Genomic DNA, 15679 nt, shown 5'->3' on the forward strand with positions numbered 1-15679 from the left:
TGTAAGGGTCACTACTATTGTGGGAATTGCGTATAAGGGGGGTATGGATTGTTGGGTAAACTCAACTAAGGTTGACAGTCATTGGGTTGACCATGGAATGTCGACATGCATTAGGTTGACAGGGGAAATAGGTCGACCTAGTCATTAAGTCGACATGTACTAGGTCGACAGGTCAAAAGGTCAACATGAGTTTTTGGACTTTTTGTGTCGTTTTCTTTGGAAAGTGATGGGGAACACCATCGCATGGCTCACTTTGCTCGCCATGCTTCAGGCAAGGTACCTTGCCTTGCTACCGCTGCACTTGGCACAGGTTACCATTCCCAATTGTAGTCCACGTGAATTGTCATGTATGAAAAAGTCCAAAAAATGAAAAAAAGTGAAAAACTAATGTCAACATTTTGACCTGTTGACCTATTTACCATGTCGACTTAATGCATGTCAACCTTCAGTGGTTGACCTAATGACTGTCATCCTAAGCTGTGTCGACTTAATGACAGTATCCCATAAGGGGCACCACTACTGTGGGAATTGCGTATAAGGGGCACTACTGTGGGCATTGTATATAAGGGTACCATTGTAAAGTGCAATGTGAATAAATGGCACTACTGAGTAATGTAACTTGAATAAGGGGCATTACTATGTGGTGTAATATAAATCAGGAGCACTACATGCGGTGTAATGTGAATAAGATTGTGCTACTGTGTAATTTGAACTGGGGGCATTATTATGTGATTACTCTGCTTCCTTGTGAGATCAATGTCCCTTTATAAAGTATGGGAAGTAGGGCACTAATTTATAGTTTGCAGGGAGGTGCTGAAAACACTAGCACTGGCCTTTGCTCCACTTAATGTGAGGGGTGAGGGGTTGGGGGTTAGGTGGTGGGGAAAATGATTTCCATAACCTCTCCAGGACCACTTTAAGCCCTGCTTACATACACACAACTTACTGTTTGTTTTAATTCAAATGTTTTAGCTTTATTTTTATGCAGATTCATTCTGTCCAGAGCATGAGCCAGAGCATATACTGACATGTATGTATAGTGGGGCTTCGATTCTGCAATGTCATAAAATGTCTCTTGAATATGTTTTATTTCACTGCAATTATGTCCAGAAATATTATACATAATCTGATAAACTGTATTTTTGAAAATATTTTGTGAAAGACATTCATAAAACATCAACCAAGTATCTTCCAGTATTGGGTCATTTGGTCTTTCAAATGGGTTTGCATTGTTTATAAAATGATTAATGTTAGGAAAATTTTTAGGAGGCAATATAAAAATTAAGCTGTAATTTATGATTGGGAAGTAGATATCGTTCAAATATTTGACATTAGTCCATGTGTCACTGAAGATTAATGTGAAATTGTCATTAATAAATTCATTATCTTCAAAAAAATAAAATAAATTTATGGAACCAGTACCACATAGTACTATAATGTTAGATGTAAATTGTTTCATCTCCTGAAATTTCCTTCTATTAATTTCTTCTTCCTTAGATAATTTAATTATAAACTCAATGCAGATCCCATGCTGACTCATCAGTTTGCTCAGTTCTAGTGACTCCATGTCCCCACTACCGTCATATGGTGTAATGACTCCAACCCAGTTCCATCCAAAATGTAGCAGACACTTAACAATAGTTGCATAACGGTCCTGATCATCTGGCACAATCCGTGAAAAAGTTGGATATAATTGTCTGTCATTTAAGACAGGGTCAGTAGCTCCAAAATTGATCTATGGAAATAAAGTAGACTGTTATAAGTAGTAGCTTAGTACAATAGCCTTAAAAAATGTAATCACTGGTGTGATTAGCAGTATTTTAATATAGTATTTTGTGAATTTGATATCAGTGCTCCAGCCAGTTGCTTCTAGTATACTTGAGCTTTTGGACAACCCCTGCTTTCCAACCATTTTTTGGCTGAAGTCAATATCCTACATGTGGTAAATATATAAGGAAGAAAGTTTATCTATCCAGTTCTGGTAATAATTCCTGCCCTTTGGATTGTGTGTTAAACTGCTACTGCTTACTTGAAAATAACTGATATTGACCCAGAACTCTTTGAATACTCTAGTATCTGCATTCCTGACCTTGCACTGTTTCTGAACTTGTTTTTACTAGCTTCTTGTCCCAAACCAAGATTGTTTCCCATATGCTTGGCTCTTTTAACTATGCCTCTGTCTCCTGAATTCATATAATATGATATTTTAGTCATCCCTTGTTTGTCACATCTGGTGATTTCCTGGGGTAATATGTTGCTAATTCAGTAAGGATAGCCTTTCCCTAGCATGCTGGGGGCTGCCCATCGCTGGGCAAGGCCACACATCATGCTTACTGAAGCCTCCTCCCCTTCAACAAGCAGAAATTGTGAGTGATCGCAATTTCTGCTTGTTAGCAGAAATACCTGATGCCTCATGCAACCCCGCCGACTTCTCCCTAATCACGGCGGCTGCGTGTGATGTCATGCAGCCGCCATGATCACACCCATGACATGCCCCTGTTCGGCCGACTCCACCCTCGTTCATGATGCACCGCCCCAGCAACGCTCCGTCTTCTCCTTGGAAATGGAGCATTGCCCACCTCCCCACCCCGCGACTGCCTTTGCCTGATTGACATACAGAGGCAATAGAATTTTCTGTGGCTCCATGCAGAAAGTGTGGGCACAAGTGGAGGCAGGTGCTGCACATGCGCCTGCTGGGTAAATGTAAAGATTCTCGTTGGATCGCGATTTGCAATCCAACCTGAATTAGCACCAATCTCCTGTGTAGCACAGCAACAAAGGCATTACAGAGATTATTTACTACATTTTTTGTTGGTCTGAATTTGCATTATCATTCTAGTTTACGCATTTTTGAAAATCAGAGACTGACTAAACTTTAACACGGGAGCAATATCATATTATGCTCTGAAAAATATGCCCGATTCAATAAATAGAAGTCAATACACTACTGGATCAACTCACAAGTCTTTTCTATAAAAAGAATACAGAAGTAGCCACGTTCATCGTGGCATGCTGCCGTATGTGTCAGGATTCAACTATTCACAGCCTGGTGGCTGCCTATAAAAATGAATGGTGTGTATCTGCATGCGTGCAACTAATTTGTGGGCAAAGTCATTGCACCATCTGTGTGTGGCTATGTCTGTACAACACATAAATTTTCATGCTTATGCCAAAGCATTGTACCCACCAACTAGTCAGCACAGGACAGGGATTTCTTGTGAAGTGGGGACCCCACAATAAAGGTTTACCCCTCTCAAGTATACCCTAAGCCTGGGCTGAAGCTCAGTGCCATCCCCTGCAGCACTGGGAACAAGGTTGATAGTTGTGCATGTAAGATTTAAAGTAAGATTGTCCTTTACAGTGTGTCTACAGCTCCCAAGAAGCCTACCCTACATACCATACCGTACATACATACATTACTGCTACAGAAAGTGAAGGGCTCATGGACATTTCTTAACTTTTATCCCTTTCACCCAATCAGCCAATGCTACCATGGAAACATGCCACTGATTGGCTGTGAGTGGTCTATTTCTTAGCTGATCAATGTCCAGCTCACAGTTTGACTAATTCTGGGTACAGTAGCAATTGGATTGTGTGGTCTAATTGGCGCTCAAGTTAATAGACGGCTGCTGCCCCTGGGTTCACAAAGGACTCATCCCTACATGGGTCCCAGAAGTATAATCGTAACAAAAAAATGGTTTGATGTGAACCTGGGGGCGCTGCCATGATTCTAAATAAGGAAAGATGTAAATCGTGTTTCATATACCATTTAATTTCCTTTTTTTTTCATATAATCTGTCGAACTGAGTTTATTGTCCATCTCAAGAAATACACAGCAAGAATACTATATTGTAAAAAGGAATACCAAGAGATAAGTATTTCCATCTGTCCTTATTTAGAATCACGTCAGCGACCCCAGGTTCACATCAAACCATTTTTTGTTACGATAATTCTGGGTACACACTAGGCCAATGGATCAGCCAACTGGCTGATTCACTGACCTATTTGATGGTCAGTCAGTGCATAGAAAAATAGAAACATAGAATTTGACGGCAGATAAGAACCACTTGGCCCATCTAGTCTGCCCCTTTCTTTTATCCTTTAGGTTATCTCAACCCTTTTTGAACCTTAATTCTTTGAAAGGCTATTCATATGCCTATCCCACGCATGTTTAAATTGCTCTACAGTCTTAGCCTCTACCACCTCTGATGGGAGGCTATTCCACTTATCCACTACCCTTTCTGTGAAATAATTTTTCCTTAAATTTCCCCTGAACCTGCCTCCCTCCAGTTTCAGTGTATGTCCTCGAGTTCTAATACTTATCTTCCTTTGAAAAATGTTTCCCTCCTGAACTTTGTTAAAACCTTTGGTATATTTGAACATTTCTATCATATCTCCCCTTTCCCTTCTCTCCTCCATACTATACATGTTAAGATCTTTTAGCCTTTCCGGGTAAGTTTTGTGATGTAGGCCATGCACCATTTTAGTTACCCTTCTTTGTACACTCTCTAATGTATTTTTATCCTTCTGGAGATATGGTCTCCAAAACTGGACACAGTATTCCAGATGAGGCCGCACCAATGACCTATGCAGTGGCATTATTACTTCTCTTTTCCTGCTACTGATTCCTCTCCATATGCAACCAAGCATCTGACTTGCCTTTCTCATTGCTTTTTTGCATTGCTTTCCTGCCTTTAAGTCACTTGAAATAGTGACTCCTAAATCCCTTTCCTCCTCAGTAGTTTCTATTATAGTACCCTTGATACTAAATTTAGCCTTTGGGTTTTTGAGACCCAAGTGCATGATTTTGCATTTTTTAGCATTAAACTGTATTTGCCATGTTTTTGACCATTTTTCAAGCCTAGCTAGGTCATCAATCATTTGTTTTACCTCCTGGTGTGTCTACACTGTTGCATATCTTTGTATCATCTGCAAAAAGGCATACTTTCCCTTCAATACCATTTGCAATGTCACCAACAAAGATATTAAAGAGAACTGGTCCGAGTACAGATCCCTGGGGTACTCCACTGGTAACATTTCCCTCCATAGATTGCACTCCATTGACTACAACTGTCTGCTTCCTATCCTGCAACCAGGTTCTTATCCATTTAACTATTTTATAATCCACCCCCACACTTTCAAGTTTATTTAGCAGTCTGCGATGTGGGACAGTGTCAAATGCCTTACTAAAGTCTAGAAATGCTACATCTACAGCTTCACCTTGATCTATTATTTTCATCATAGAGTCAAAAAAGTCAATAAGATTTGTTTGGCATGATCTCCCACCAGTAAATCCATGCTGTTTTGGATCCTGTAAGTTGTTTGATTTAAGATATTCCACAACTTTTTCTTTTAGTAGTTTTTCCATTACTTTCCCTACTACTGATGTAAGGCTTACTGGTCTGTAGTTACTTGCTTCTACCTTGCTTCCACTTTTGTACAGTGGAACTATATTTGCTCTTTTCCAGTCCTCTGGAATGGCACCTGTATTTGGTGACTGGTTAAATGATTCTGTTAATGGTGCCACCAGCACATCTTTTAGCTCTTTTAGTATCCTTGGGTGTATCCCATCTGGCCCCTTTGATTTATCCACTTTTAGTTTTGAAAGTTCAGTTAGGATCTTCTCCTCTGTAAATGTACTTTCATCTACCTTATTTTTATGAATGTCCTTGCAATTTAACTGTGGCCCCTTCCCTTTTCCTTCTGTAGTAAATACTGAGCAAAAATAATTATTTAAGTGATCTGCTATTACCTTGTCTCCCTCCACCAAATTCTCACTCTCTGTCTTAAGTCTTATTATTCCTCCATTTGATTTTCTCCTTTCATTTATATACTGTACTTAAAAACAGTTTTGCCCCCTTTATCTACTGACTGGGCCATTTTCTCCTCAGCTTCTGCCTTTGCACGTCTGATCACTTTCTTAGCATCCTTCTGTCTGTCAAGATACACCTCTTTGTCATTATTATTTTGAGTCTGTTTGTATTTCCTAAAATCCATCTTTTTTGCTTTCACACTACTTGATACTTCTTTTGTGAATCACACTGGCTTCCTTTTCCTGGTGCTTTTCCTAACCTGCCCTTAGTATTGCACTTTTCAGTTTTTCCCATCTCTCCTGCACCCTTTCCAAGTTCCTCCAGTCCGCCAATGAATCACTTAAACATCCCCCCATTTTTACAAAGTCAGCTTTTCTAAAATATAACACCTTTGTTTTTGTGTGACAGGAGTTGGATCCTGTCTTTATACTAAACCATACTGCATTATGATCACTGGATCCCAGGTGCTCATCCACATATATGTCTGATATCCTGTCACCATTTGAAATAATTAAATCTAATATTGAGTCTTACAGAGTGGGCTCCCTCACCAATTGCTCGAGAGATGCTCCCTGTAAGGAAATTAGAAATGTGCCACTTGTAGATGAACTTGCAAATGACCCCTCCCAATTTGCATCAGGTAAATTAAAGTCTCCCATGATTATGACTTCTCCATTTAAAGCCATTTTAGAGATGTCCAACAATAGGTTCCTGTCCAAATCCTGCCCCTGGCCTGGTGGTCTATAGATCACCCCAATGTGAATAATGTCCTTCTCCCCAGTTTCTGTGGTGACCCAAAGGAACTCAGTTTTGTCCTCAACATTTTGTATTAAAGTAGCATACACACTTACAGATCTTTGGCCTGATGTGCCATGTCTGATGTCACAACTGGGCATGTATTTACATGTGCCTGCCCAGTTGTTCTGCCAGTCACTAGTGGTCTCTGCAGTCAGATGTACACAAAGCACAATGCACCAATATATGTACAGATATACAGTACATACCATTGGCTACACTGCATGGCTGATGCAATTTGTATCAGACGTACATTTTTTAATCCCTGAAGCTTGAAATGTTATGTGGGCATCTTTGCCACCAGCAACAATATGGCAACATCGAACAAGGTCCAAAAGGTCCTTGCTGCCCTTGCAAGTACAGCACACACCACTCAGCACCTGCTGTCTAATTAGACACATCCTTGTCCATGGTCCTCCTCACCTTTCATTGCTCCCTGCCTCCTTCTTAGGATGGGCCCTCTCAGGCTCCGCTATTCCTGGGAATGTCACAAAGAGAAATTCTGCATGCTGTCAGGAATTGTACAGTAGATTAAAATGCATGCATGCTTCACAGTGCAAATCATAGAGCTATAATAAAACTCCTAGCAGCTCCCCAGCACTATGTTTACACACATGCAATCTGTAATAGCATGCTCTATAACAAGCCTGGTTGTCATGGTGTTATTGGTGACAAGCTATAACCACACATTGCATAAAACAAGAAGGGGAAAATATTTCTTCAGGGCCCCTCTGGGCTAAGGAGACCTGAAGCTTAAGCTTTATGAGTTTCACAGCAGATCCACCACCGCAAGAGACAGACCACTAAGAGTCATTTACCATCCGGTTCCCTTGGTAGTTATTCCCCTGTGTCAGAATTAGGATGGTTAGAGATTGGAGCATTTGTATCAGTAATAATCTGTGTTCAATATTATGTTATATTTTACCTATCTAATACTTATATTTTGTAAATAGTTAAATATGTATTGTAGTGAGAGGGGTAGACTCACACCTGATTTGTTCACATTCTGTTTAAATCAGCTCCCTCCAAAGGAGAAAAAAGCCCTGCACATTCTGCAGCTGCAGTAGAGATTTGGGACCCTGTGTTTTGTGGATTGCCCAGATCCAGCAGGAACTCAACACTTAGAACAAGAAGAGTTTAAAATTCCCAAACACCCACTGTGCTTTGCACTGCCAGTGAGTAGGGTACAGTTTTTAGTGCCAGGGACTGTGGATGTTTGCTAAGACAGGAGAGCATGGCAAGAGTGGCTGCAAAGCATTACAGCAGACTGACTGCTGAGCACATGGAGAGCTAGGATTTTTTTTATGTTTCTAATTATGTACCAGTATGATCAGGCCCAAGCCTGAGTATGGTGCATCGTGTCTGATGCCAGAATAGACACTGGGGTAAATTTACAAAAAAAAGTGTTTCAGCTGATTTATTTCAAGATATAATTTGACTCACATTGGCAGTGTGAAATTGCAACTTTTTGAAAAACAAACAAACAGTAATTTACTAAACTACTGAGTTTGTGAGATTTAAGTTTTCCAATGTTCATGTCATTAGTACTGCAGGGCAGTGTTTTCTGGGAGAGTTTAGTAAAACACTGCTATACATTACACAAAGAAGCCCAGCCTGATCTGTGAGAGTAAAAAAATAAATAAAAAAATTGCATGGGATTCCCCTTGATAAATATAACCTAATCCAAGCTCTTTGAGACAGGTTGTTAAGATACTGGGAGCAAAATGCGAAGGGGTTCCCAGTATTTTGAAAACCAGCTTTGCGCAATTTCGAATTTGGGAAGCACTTTATGAATCTTCAAAATCAATTGAAAGTGATTCATTTTGATTTTACTTTTTTTTTTTAAATTCCTTAATTACTAAAAATCAATTTTACATTCAATTGTCAAATCAAATTTGATGTGGATTTATGTTTGGAATGGATTTAGATTAGAATTTATGAAATGCCTTGCTAAATCAAACCTCAAATCCCCACTGAAACCCCAAGCAAAATTGAATGTAAAATTGAATAGAACATCCTCATTGCTTCCTATTGGTCCAAATGTATCACATGCACTCATTACACTCTTTTATACATAAAAACACGACTGATGTTTTTCATGTTGTGGGGGGGTTATTTTATATTTGATAAAATATCAGATGATATGGGGCCTAATTCAGACCTGATCCCTGTGCTGCAAATTTATACTAGGATGCGATCAGACAGCTGCTGCCCAGGGGGAGAGAAAATCCATCCCTGTGCAAGTGTGTGAATGCATGTGAATGCTAAGTGAAAACTACAGTACGCCAGACAGCGGACAGCTGCAAATCCATTCACATTACACTCACCATCAAATGTTTTTTCCCTTCAGTGCAGTGTGTGTGCAGTCTGTGTGTAGCTAAATTCTTACTCCTCCAGTGTGAAAGAATCAGACAGATCAGGCCGTAGCTGATGTCACACATACCCTTCCTAACAAAGCTTGGGCACACCTGTGTTTTTCCGGACTCTCCCAGTAAACGGCTAGATACCATCCACAAATGGCTGCTTCCTGTGAATCTCCTTTTGGACGCCATGGGATACAAATTTTCACCCGGTTTCTTCACTGCTATCCATTACTCATACACATTGCAGTGCATACGCATGTGCAGTAGTTCAAAGATCACATGTCGTGCGAAAACGCACAACAGCAATCAGGTCTGAATTGAGCACATAGCTAGGACTAAGCTTACTCTAAATCTGTCTTTCTGCCTCCCTTCAACTTTTATGTGTTCACATTGTCAAGTTTTGGTCAAAAAAGTCTGCCTGCGCCCTGTTTTTTACATAATTTGTTTTTTGTTGCATGATTACGCAATATATGGCAGCAGAGCACAATGTCAAACATTTTTGCAAAATTATATAAAAATTTGCCTTTTGAATTAATTCTATTAGGAAAAAAATACAAAGATGCATTTTTACCTGGATTGGGTGTCTATATGTGTCTCTTTATCAGTTGCTTTATTAGCACATACTGGTATCTTACACAACAACCATCCCTCTGGCATTTGTCACACAATAATTTTTGCAGACAGGGATAAATTGCTGAGAATGTATACATCATCGGCTGAGTCAGGATAGCTGGTTACTTCACTCATGTTTATAAATGTCATTATATTTATCAGCCAAATTGACCAATATATATATGATCAGGTGTTATCTATTGCATAAAACCATAATAAGTATAAATAAAGGATAATAATAATAATAATAATAATAATAATAATATGTTTGATGTCTATAAGTATAAATATGTACAGTACTTCTTTCACCTAACTAAGCTGCTGATGGTGCTCTGTTTGTTCCTTTAAGGTTATCTCAGTCAGATGGTGAATTGCATTGTGTAGGTGGGTGCACAACATACCATAACCATGGCCATCCAATTTTGCTACTTCCACAATGACCTATACATTCCTGGGTACTTAAAAAGTCATCACTAACAATTTCCTATCATCTGAATGGGTTTAGAAGCCAAAATGTAATGTCTAAGATCATTCTAAACACTTGGGGATTTGAAGTTCGATTTGGAGTTTAATCTCAAATCGTACTTTAGCAAATTAGTGGATTTCATGTTGGTCTATGGGAAAATATCAATGTGATTTCTTTTGGAATATGAGTTTAATCTACATTTAGAAGAAGATTTGACATTCAATTTGGTCTTTAGTAAATCTGTTCAAACCAAATCAAATGGAAGATGAATTGAAATATAATGCCAAATCATTTGAATCACCAAAATCGAACATTAGTAAATTTTGACACTGGTTTCAATAATATGGGTAAAAAAGACAGAAATTTTTAAAACCAGCACCAGGCTCCACTAGTCCACAGCTGGGGATACATTTATACAGGTCCTTGCGGCTGCAGCATTACCCCCCTAACAACTCAGTCACGGAGGGGTTTCCATGGGGGAGAGGGGATCCCCCAATAAAGGGGCCCCTCTCCAGGCACATAATGGGCCATGGCTGATACCCGAGGCTGACACCAGCAACTATGGTTGGTGGGTGCTGGGCTGAGAGCCATAAAGTGTCAAATTAAGAATAAATATTGCCTTTTGCTGTGGAACTATTGGTCCCAGCAAGCCTCACACATGCTGGTACTTGAAGAACTACAAAAACCAGCAAGCGGGGAATGTTTTATAAAATTTGTACTATCATGGTATCCATGTCCAGTGTTCATTGTAAAACATCTATTGCTGTGGAAATACAGGTACCATTGGGCCCTTTAATGACCCACATTCTGGTACTTTTTGTTCAGGGATGCTTTATGGGTCCTGTAGTTACAAAGCAAAAGACAATGTTAATTCTGAATTTTACATTTAATGGCTATCCGCCCGGTACCCACTTCCCACAGGTGCTGGGGACAGCCTTGGCCTTCAGCTGTGACCCTTGGATGCCTGGAGGTTTGGGGACCCCTTTTTGAGGGGTCTCCTCTCCCCCAGGGAACCCTGGCCAGGACTGACTAGTTGGAGGTGGTAATGCCATGGCCACAGGGACCTATATAGGTGTGTTACCTGGCTGTGGCATTATTTTCTTGACTAGTAGAGCCCAGTGCTGGTTTCTAAGGTTCCGGGAAACCCAACATTTTTTCCCCCTCATATTTTTGAAACAGGATTGGTTCAGAGCGCAGTGTTGGGTCTTAAATACTGGGGACAACTACACAATTTTTCCCCAGTATTTTAACAACCAGGACCGACTCAAAGACTCCGGGGCTGGTTTTATTCAAAGGTGTTTTTTTATATTTTAACTATTTAACAATTTTTTACACAGAGAAGCATACATGGATCACAGTGATCCATACATGATTCTCCAAACACACAGCCAAAAACAGTTCTATTTGAAAGTTCTATTTCTATGCAAATTATATAGTTTTGTGTTAGTGTCTGGCTATGAGTATAGAAATCCTTAGTAAATTTCCATGTTGTGTGAGGTGCATGTGAAAATCCAACTGTTTGTGGCCAATGGTCTATTGATTCATATTTTTGCGGACGGCTGTATCTCAATACAAATTGGTAGAAATATGCCGTGAATGGTATTTTATAAATTAAAGAGTTGCATTTTGGATGAAAAAGCAATATCGAATGAAATCGGGAATTAGTAAATTTACTCCATTGTGATTTACCGGATAATTGCCTACAGAGTCCTAATTTCCAATAACCATTTTACAGTATATATGATACAAGTGTTGCTAGAATACATCAGACCTACTCTACAGCTATACTTTGATTTTATTTGTAGTCTCACTAACCCTCAGTGACTCCTCTCTTGAGAAAAACTGGAGTTAATAACTATGACCAAAGGAAGTGTTTAATTCCGCACAAGGGTTATATTGTCGACAAGGCTCCTCTCTGAGAGTGTGTCTGGTACCGACAAATGGTGAAGTGATTTGTGATATACAGCATATTTCTTGGTCAGTGGTGCTCCGAGTCAGTAAGTCATGGATTACATACACAGAAGGGGAAAAAATACTTTTTGATAGGGCATTCTTATGAAAAGAAATAAAACGTAACTTTTAATGGTCAATGTAATAAAAATATTTGAGACAAAAAGCTTTTAGGGTTGTTTGAAAACAGTCTATATATCACACATAGGCTGGGATGTAATGGTAGCCAATGATACTGCCTGGAAAAGTATTGCGCCGCATCGGACATTACAAATGTGCCTCTAGTTAGTGGAACTCAAGCAATGTAATGGCGTGCATATTTTTCCCGTCTTCAATGTCTCATATCCGAGGTGTCACAGAATTTAGACTAGAAAAAGTCCAAAATTTACAGACCAACCAAAATGTGTCTTTTACTACAGTAGGACCACAGTGTCAGAGAAAATTACCCAAGTCCCATGATTAAATGAGCACACACCCTAAATAATCCCCAGTTCTCCAGGAAAAAAATGCAGTTTATACTGATTTAAATGGTATGTGGCATGGCTGTATTCAGTGTGTAATTGCAACTGTATCTAATTATGTTACAGTGTATGGCTGGAATATATTGCAGCATAACATTTTTTATGCAAATACAGTTGCTATAACACATAGAATATAGCCATGCCGCATATCATTTATATCACCATAAGCTGCTTGTGTGACTTAGAACATTAATTTGCATCTATGACGCATTTGTGTGTTTTAAAAAAAAACAATTACAGTACGTGGAGTATTTGGAAATTATACACAGAATATAGGCATGTCAAATATCGTTGGATTCAGTTGGAAATGCTTGTGCAATTTACTGTAGTACAGTAAATTTATATGACATTAATACACATTTCCTGGGGGGAAAACAATGTAAAAATGACTTGTACAGCATTTTTACAGATTTAAAGTTGTTTTTTTAAGTGTCCAAATATATTGAAAAGTGTTTATTTATTACAAATGTGCTTGAAAAGTGTATTTTTAACTGATTTCTAACATTTTCATAACAAACGCGGCAAAAAAAAACAACCTCTAAATTCTTTATTAGTTATTGAGCTGTTTTGTGTCTGACTTGCAATATTGGACTTCATTACATCTGCCGAGTTGTATACTTAACACGGGCAAAATATCTGGATATGATTTTTTTTATCAGCCTCTCTACTTTAGAGTCAAAAGCATCTGAAAAAGCTGCTTTGTTGCCGCTATTACATTAGTCAACTTTGCAAAGCCCAATTTTTTTTTAAATTACTTAGATAAACCAAGGTGAAAATATCAAAAGATATCATGAATGGTGTAACCGGTCTTGAATTTTTAATCCAAAATTATGATTTCAGACTGTATAATACTATATGAGTACCTATTGAGGTATGTAATAAGCATACTATAACACAATGGGGGTTATTCAAATTTTTTTAAAGTCAGTTGGGCATGTTTTTTCCTATCTAAAAGACAGGAATAAAACAGACACCCAACCAACTTTTCAAACAAATAAATTCCTCCCAATATGTGATAAGTGTACTATACTACAGTGGAAAAGAGTGGGGTATTCTTGTACATATCCACTAGGAAAGTACCAGGTTTTAGGATCGCTGGTCTAATACCTGAAGCTGATGCTTTGTTGCCTTGATAGTTTTTAGTCACTGTCTGCTCAGGAAGTAACAGAAGTGTCACAATTATGCATTTTATTTAAAAGGGTTCTTATCAGGATACTTTGAGTGTAAAGATTTTTCTGCTATGTACAGATGGGTCCACATTTATCTTGGCCTTTCAATAGGATTTACTGAGAGTGGCCAGTCGAACTTAATCCCCTGCTGTAATGACTTAATCCCCTGCTGTATTGTTCTCTGTATTGTATTGCAACTGAGAACAATAGATGAATGATTTATGCTAATAAATCATGTTGTGGCTAGGCGCAGAAAACTAGTCAAGATAACCGTGGACCCATCTGTACTAGATTTTGGTTCAATACAAATAAAATTCCATACACAAATAGGTATGTCACACAGTAATAGGATTTATATTGCAAATATAGAAAGACAGTGGATGTAGTATAGGTCAGGTTTGTAGTATAACAATGTTGTTCTAAAAATACACAAGAATCTACAGGTATGTGGTCAAAAACATAATAAGTATGATCAGAAATCTGATATAATCACAATAATGTGGTAATTAGAATCATTTGCATACCCAATGGCTAATTCAGACCTGACTGCTGGGCTACTAACTTTGCTGTCCTGCGATCAGATAGTTGTCGCTCAAGGAGGAGTGCAAATTTGTCATAAAAGTGTGCGATCGCATGTGTATGCCGAGCTGCAAAAATCCAGTGTGTGCAATCTTACTCCTACAGTGAATTGAGAACAGGCTGATTGAGGCTGGAGCTGACGTCACACACCCTCCCTGAAAATGCTTGGGACCGCTTTCATTTTTCTGGATACTCCCTGTAAACGGACAGTTACCACCCACAAATGGCCTCTTCCTGTCAATCACCTTGCAAATGCCTGTGCAATCAGAATTTTCACACCATCCTGTCACTGACCGGCGATGCCTTTTGTTGATGGCCAACGTGCATGTGCATTGCATATAATTGATCAAAATTGCAGCGGCATCCAGATCTTGGGGGTTATTCAGGTCACATCGTTTATCAATGAGGCTACAACAAGGAAGGCTGTGGCTGCAATGTGCATGCACAGCCCCATCCTGTGAGCGTGTTAGCAGCCAATGCAATATGATCGCATTGGATGCGAATTCCTCTGCATGATTGACAGATAGAGACATTCATGGGGTGGGTGGGGGGTGGCAACAGAGCATTTTCAGGGTGGCATCAGGGAAATGCCGGCATGTCGGCAGTATTTTCAGGACTGTTGTGTGTCATCACACATGGCTGCTCCAATTTAAAAAATGGCGGATGGACTTCCATGGATGCAGCTCGGCTATGCCGGCAGGAAGCGTCCACATCTTCTGTAACTGCGCTGTAATTGTACCGCGATCCCAATTACAGCGTGATCACAGTGGGCGGGCGGTGGGTTACATACTGGGGGGTCTTGCCTGTGATTGCAAGGATTGCAGGTTATGTTATAAAGCAGAATCTGCAGTCCTTACTGAATAGGGTCCCTTGTTTGAGCAATAAAATAATGCAGAATTGGACTATGACCAATCTGCTTCTTGTGATACAGAAAACACCAAGATTTTCTGATTAAAATGCAGTAATAAAACAGAAGGTGGAAATAAACAATATGTCACAGTATTAGCACAAGGATTTTTTGATCACTGTAATATCTCAGCCTTACTCATATGGCAGAATGAGGCAGAATTTAACATTATCTGTGTATCCTGCCTCCAAAACATATCACAGTGTCTAAGAACATTGTTCAGTTTGAAGAGCAGATCTGTTGTTGTGCAATGTTTTGTGTGAACTGTGTGGTTACTGATATAATTCAGAGAGAATTATATAGAGAATATAAGGAAAATCTGGAAGTCTCTCAAATAAGATGTGGACCTTTTACCTTTGCCTTTCAGCACATTAGCGTTACTGCACCTAGTATTTCCAGGGAGTCTCCCACCCAGGTACTGACCAGGCCTACCACTGATTTTCTTTCAAGATCAGATGAGATTGGGTGTATCCCGTGGAGCATGGCAGTAATGAGAGAGTGCTT

General features: G+C 39.3%; 1 pseudogene; it reads right to left on the minus strand.

Moving 5' to 3' along the window:
• Window positions 1-15549: 15549 nt before the first annotated feature.
• Window positions 15550-15668, minus strand: LOC134948462 (5S ribosomal RNA; annotated as a pseudogene).
• Between the last annotated feature and the right edge of the window lie 11 nt (window positions 15669-15679).

Source organism: Pseudophryne corroboree, chromosome 1 (genome assembly GCF_028390025.1).
Source record: "Pseudophryne corroboree isolate aPseCor3 chromosome 1, aPseCor3.hap2, whole genome shotgun sequence".
In the NCBI taxonomy this organism is placed as follows: Eukaryota; Metazoa; Chordata; class Amphibia; order Anura; family Myobatrachidae; genus Pseudophryne; species Pseudophryne corroboree.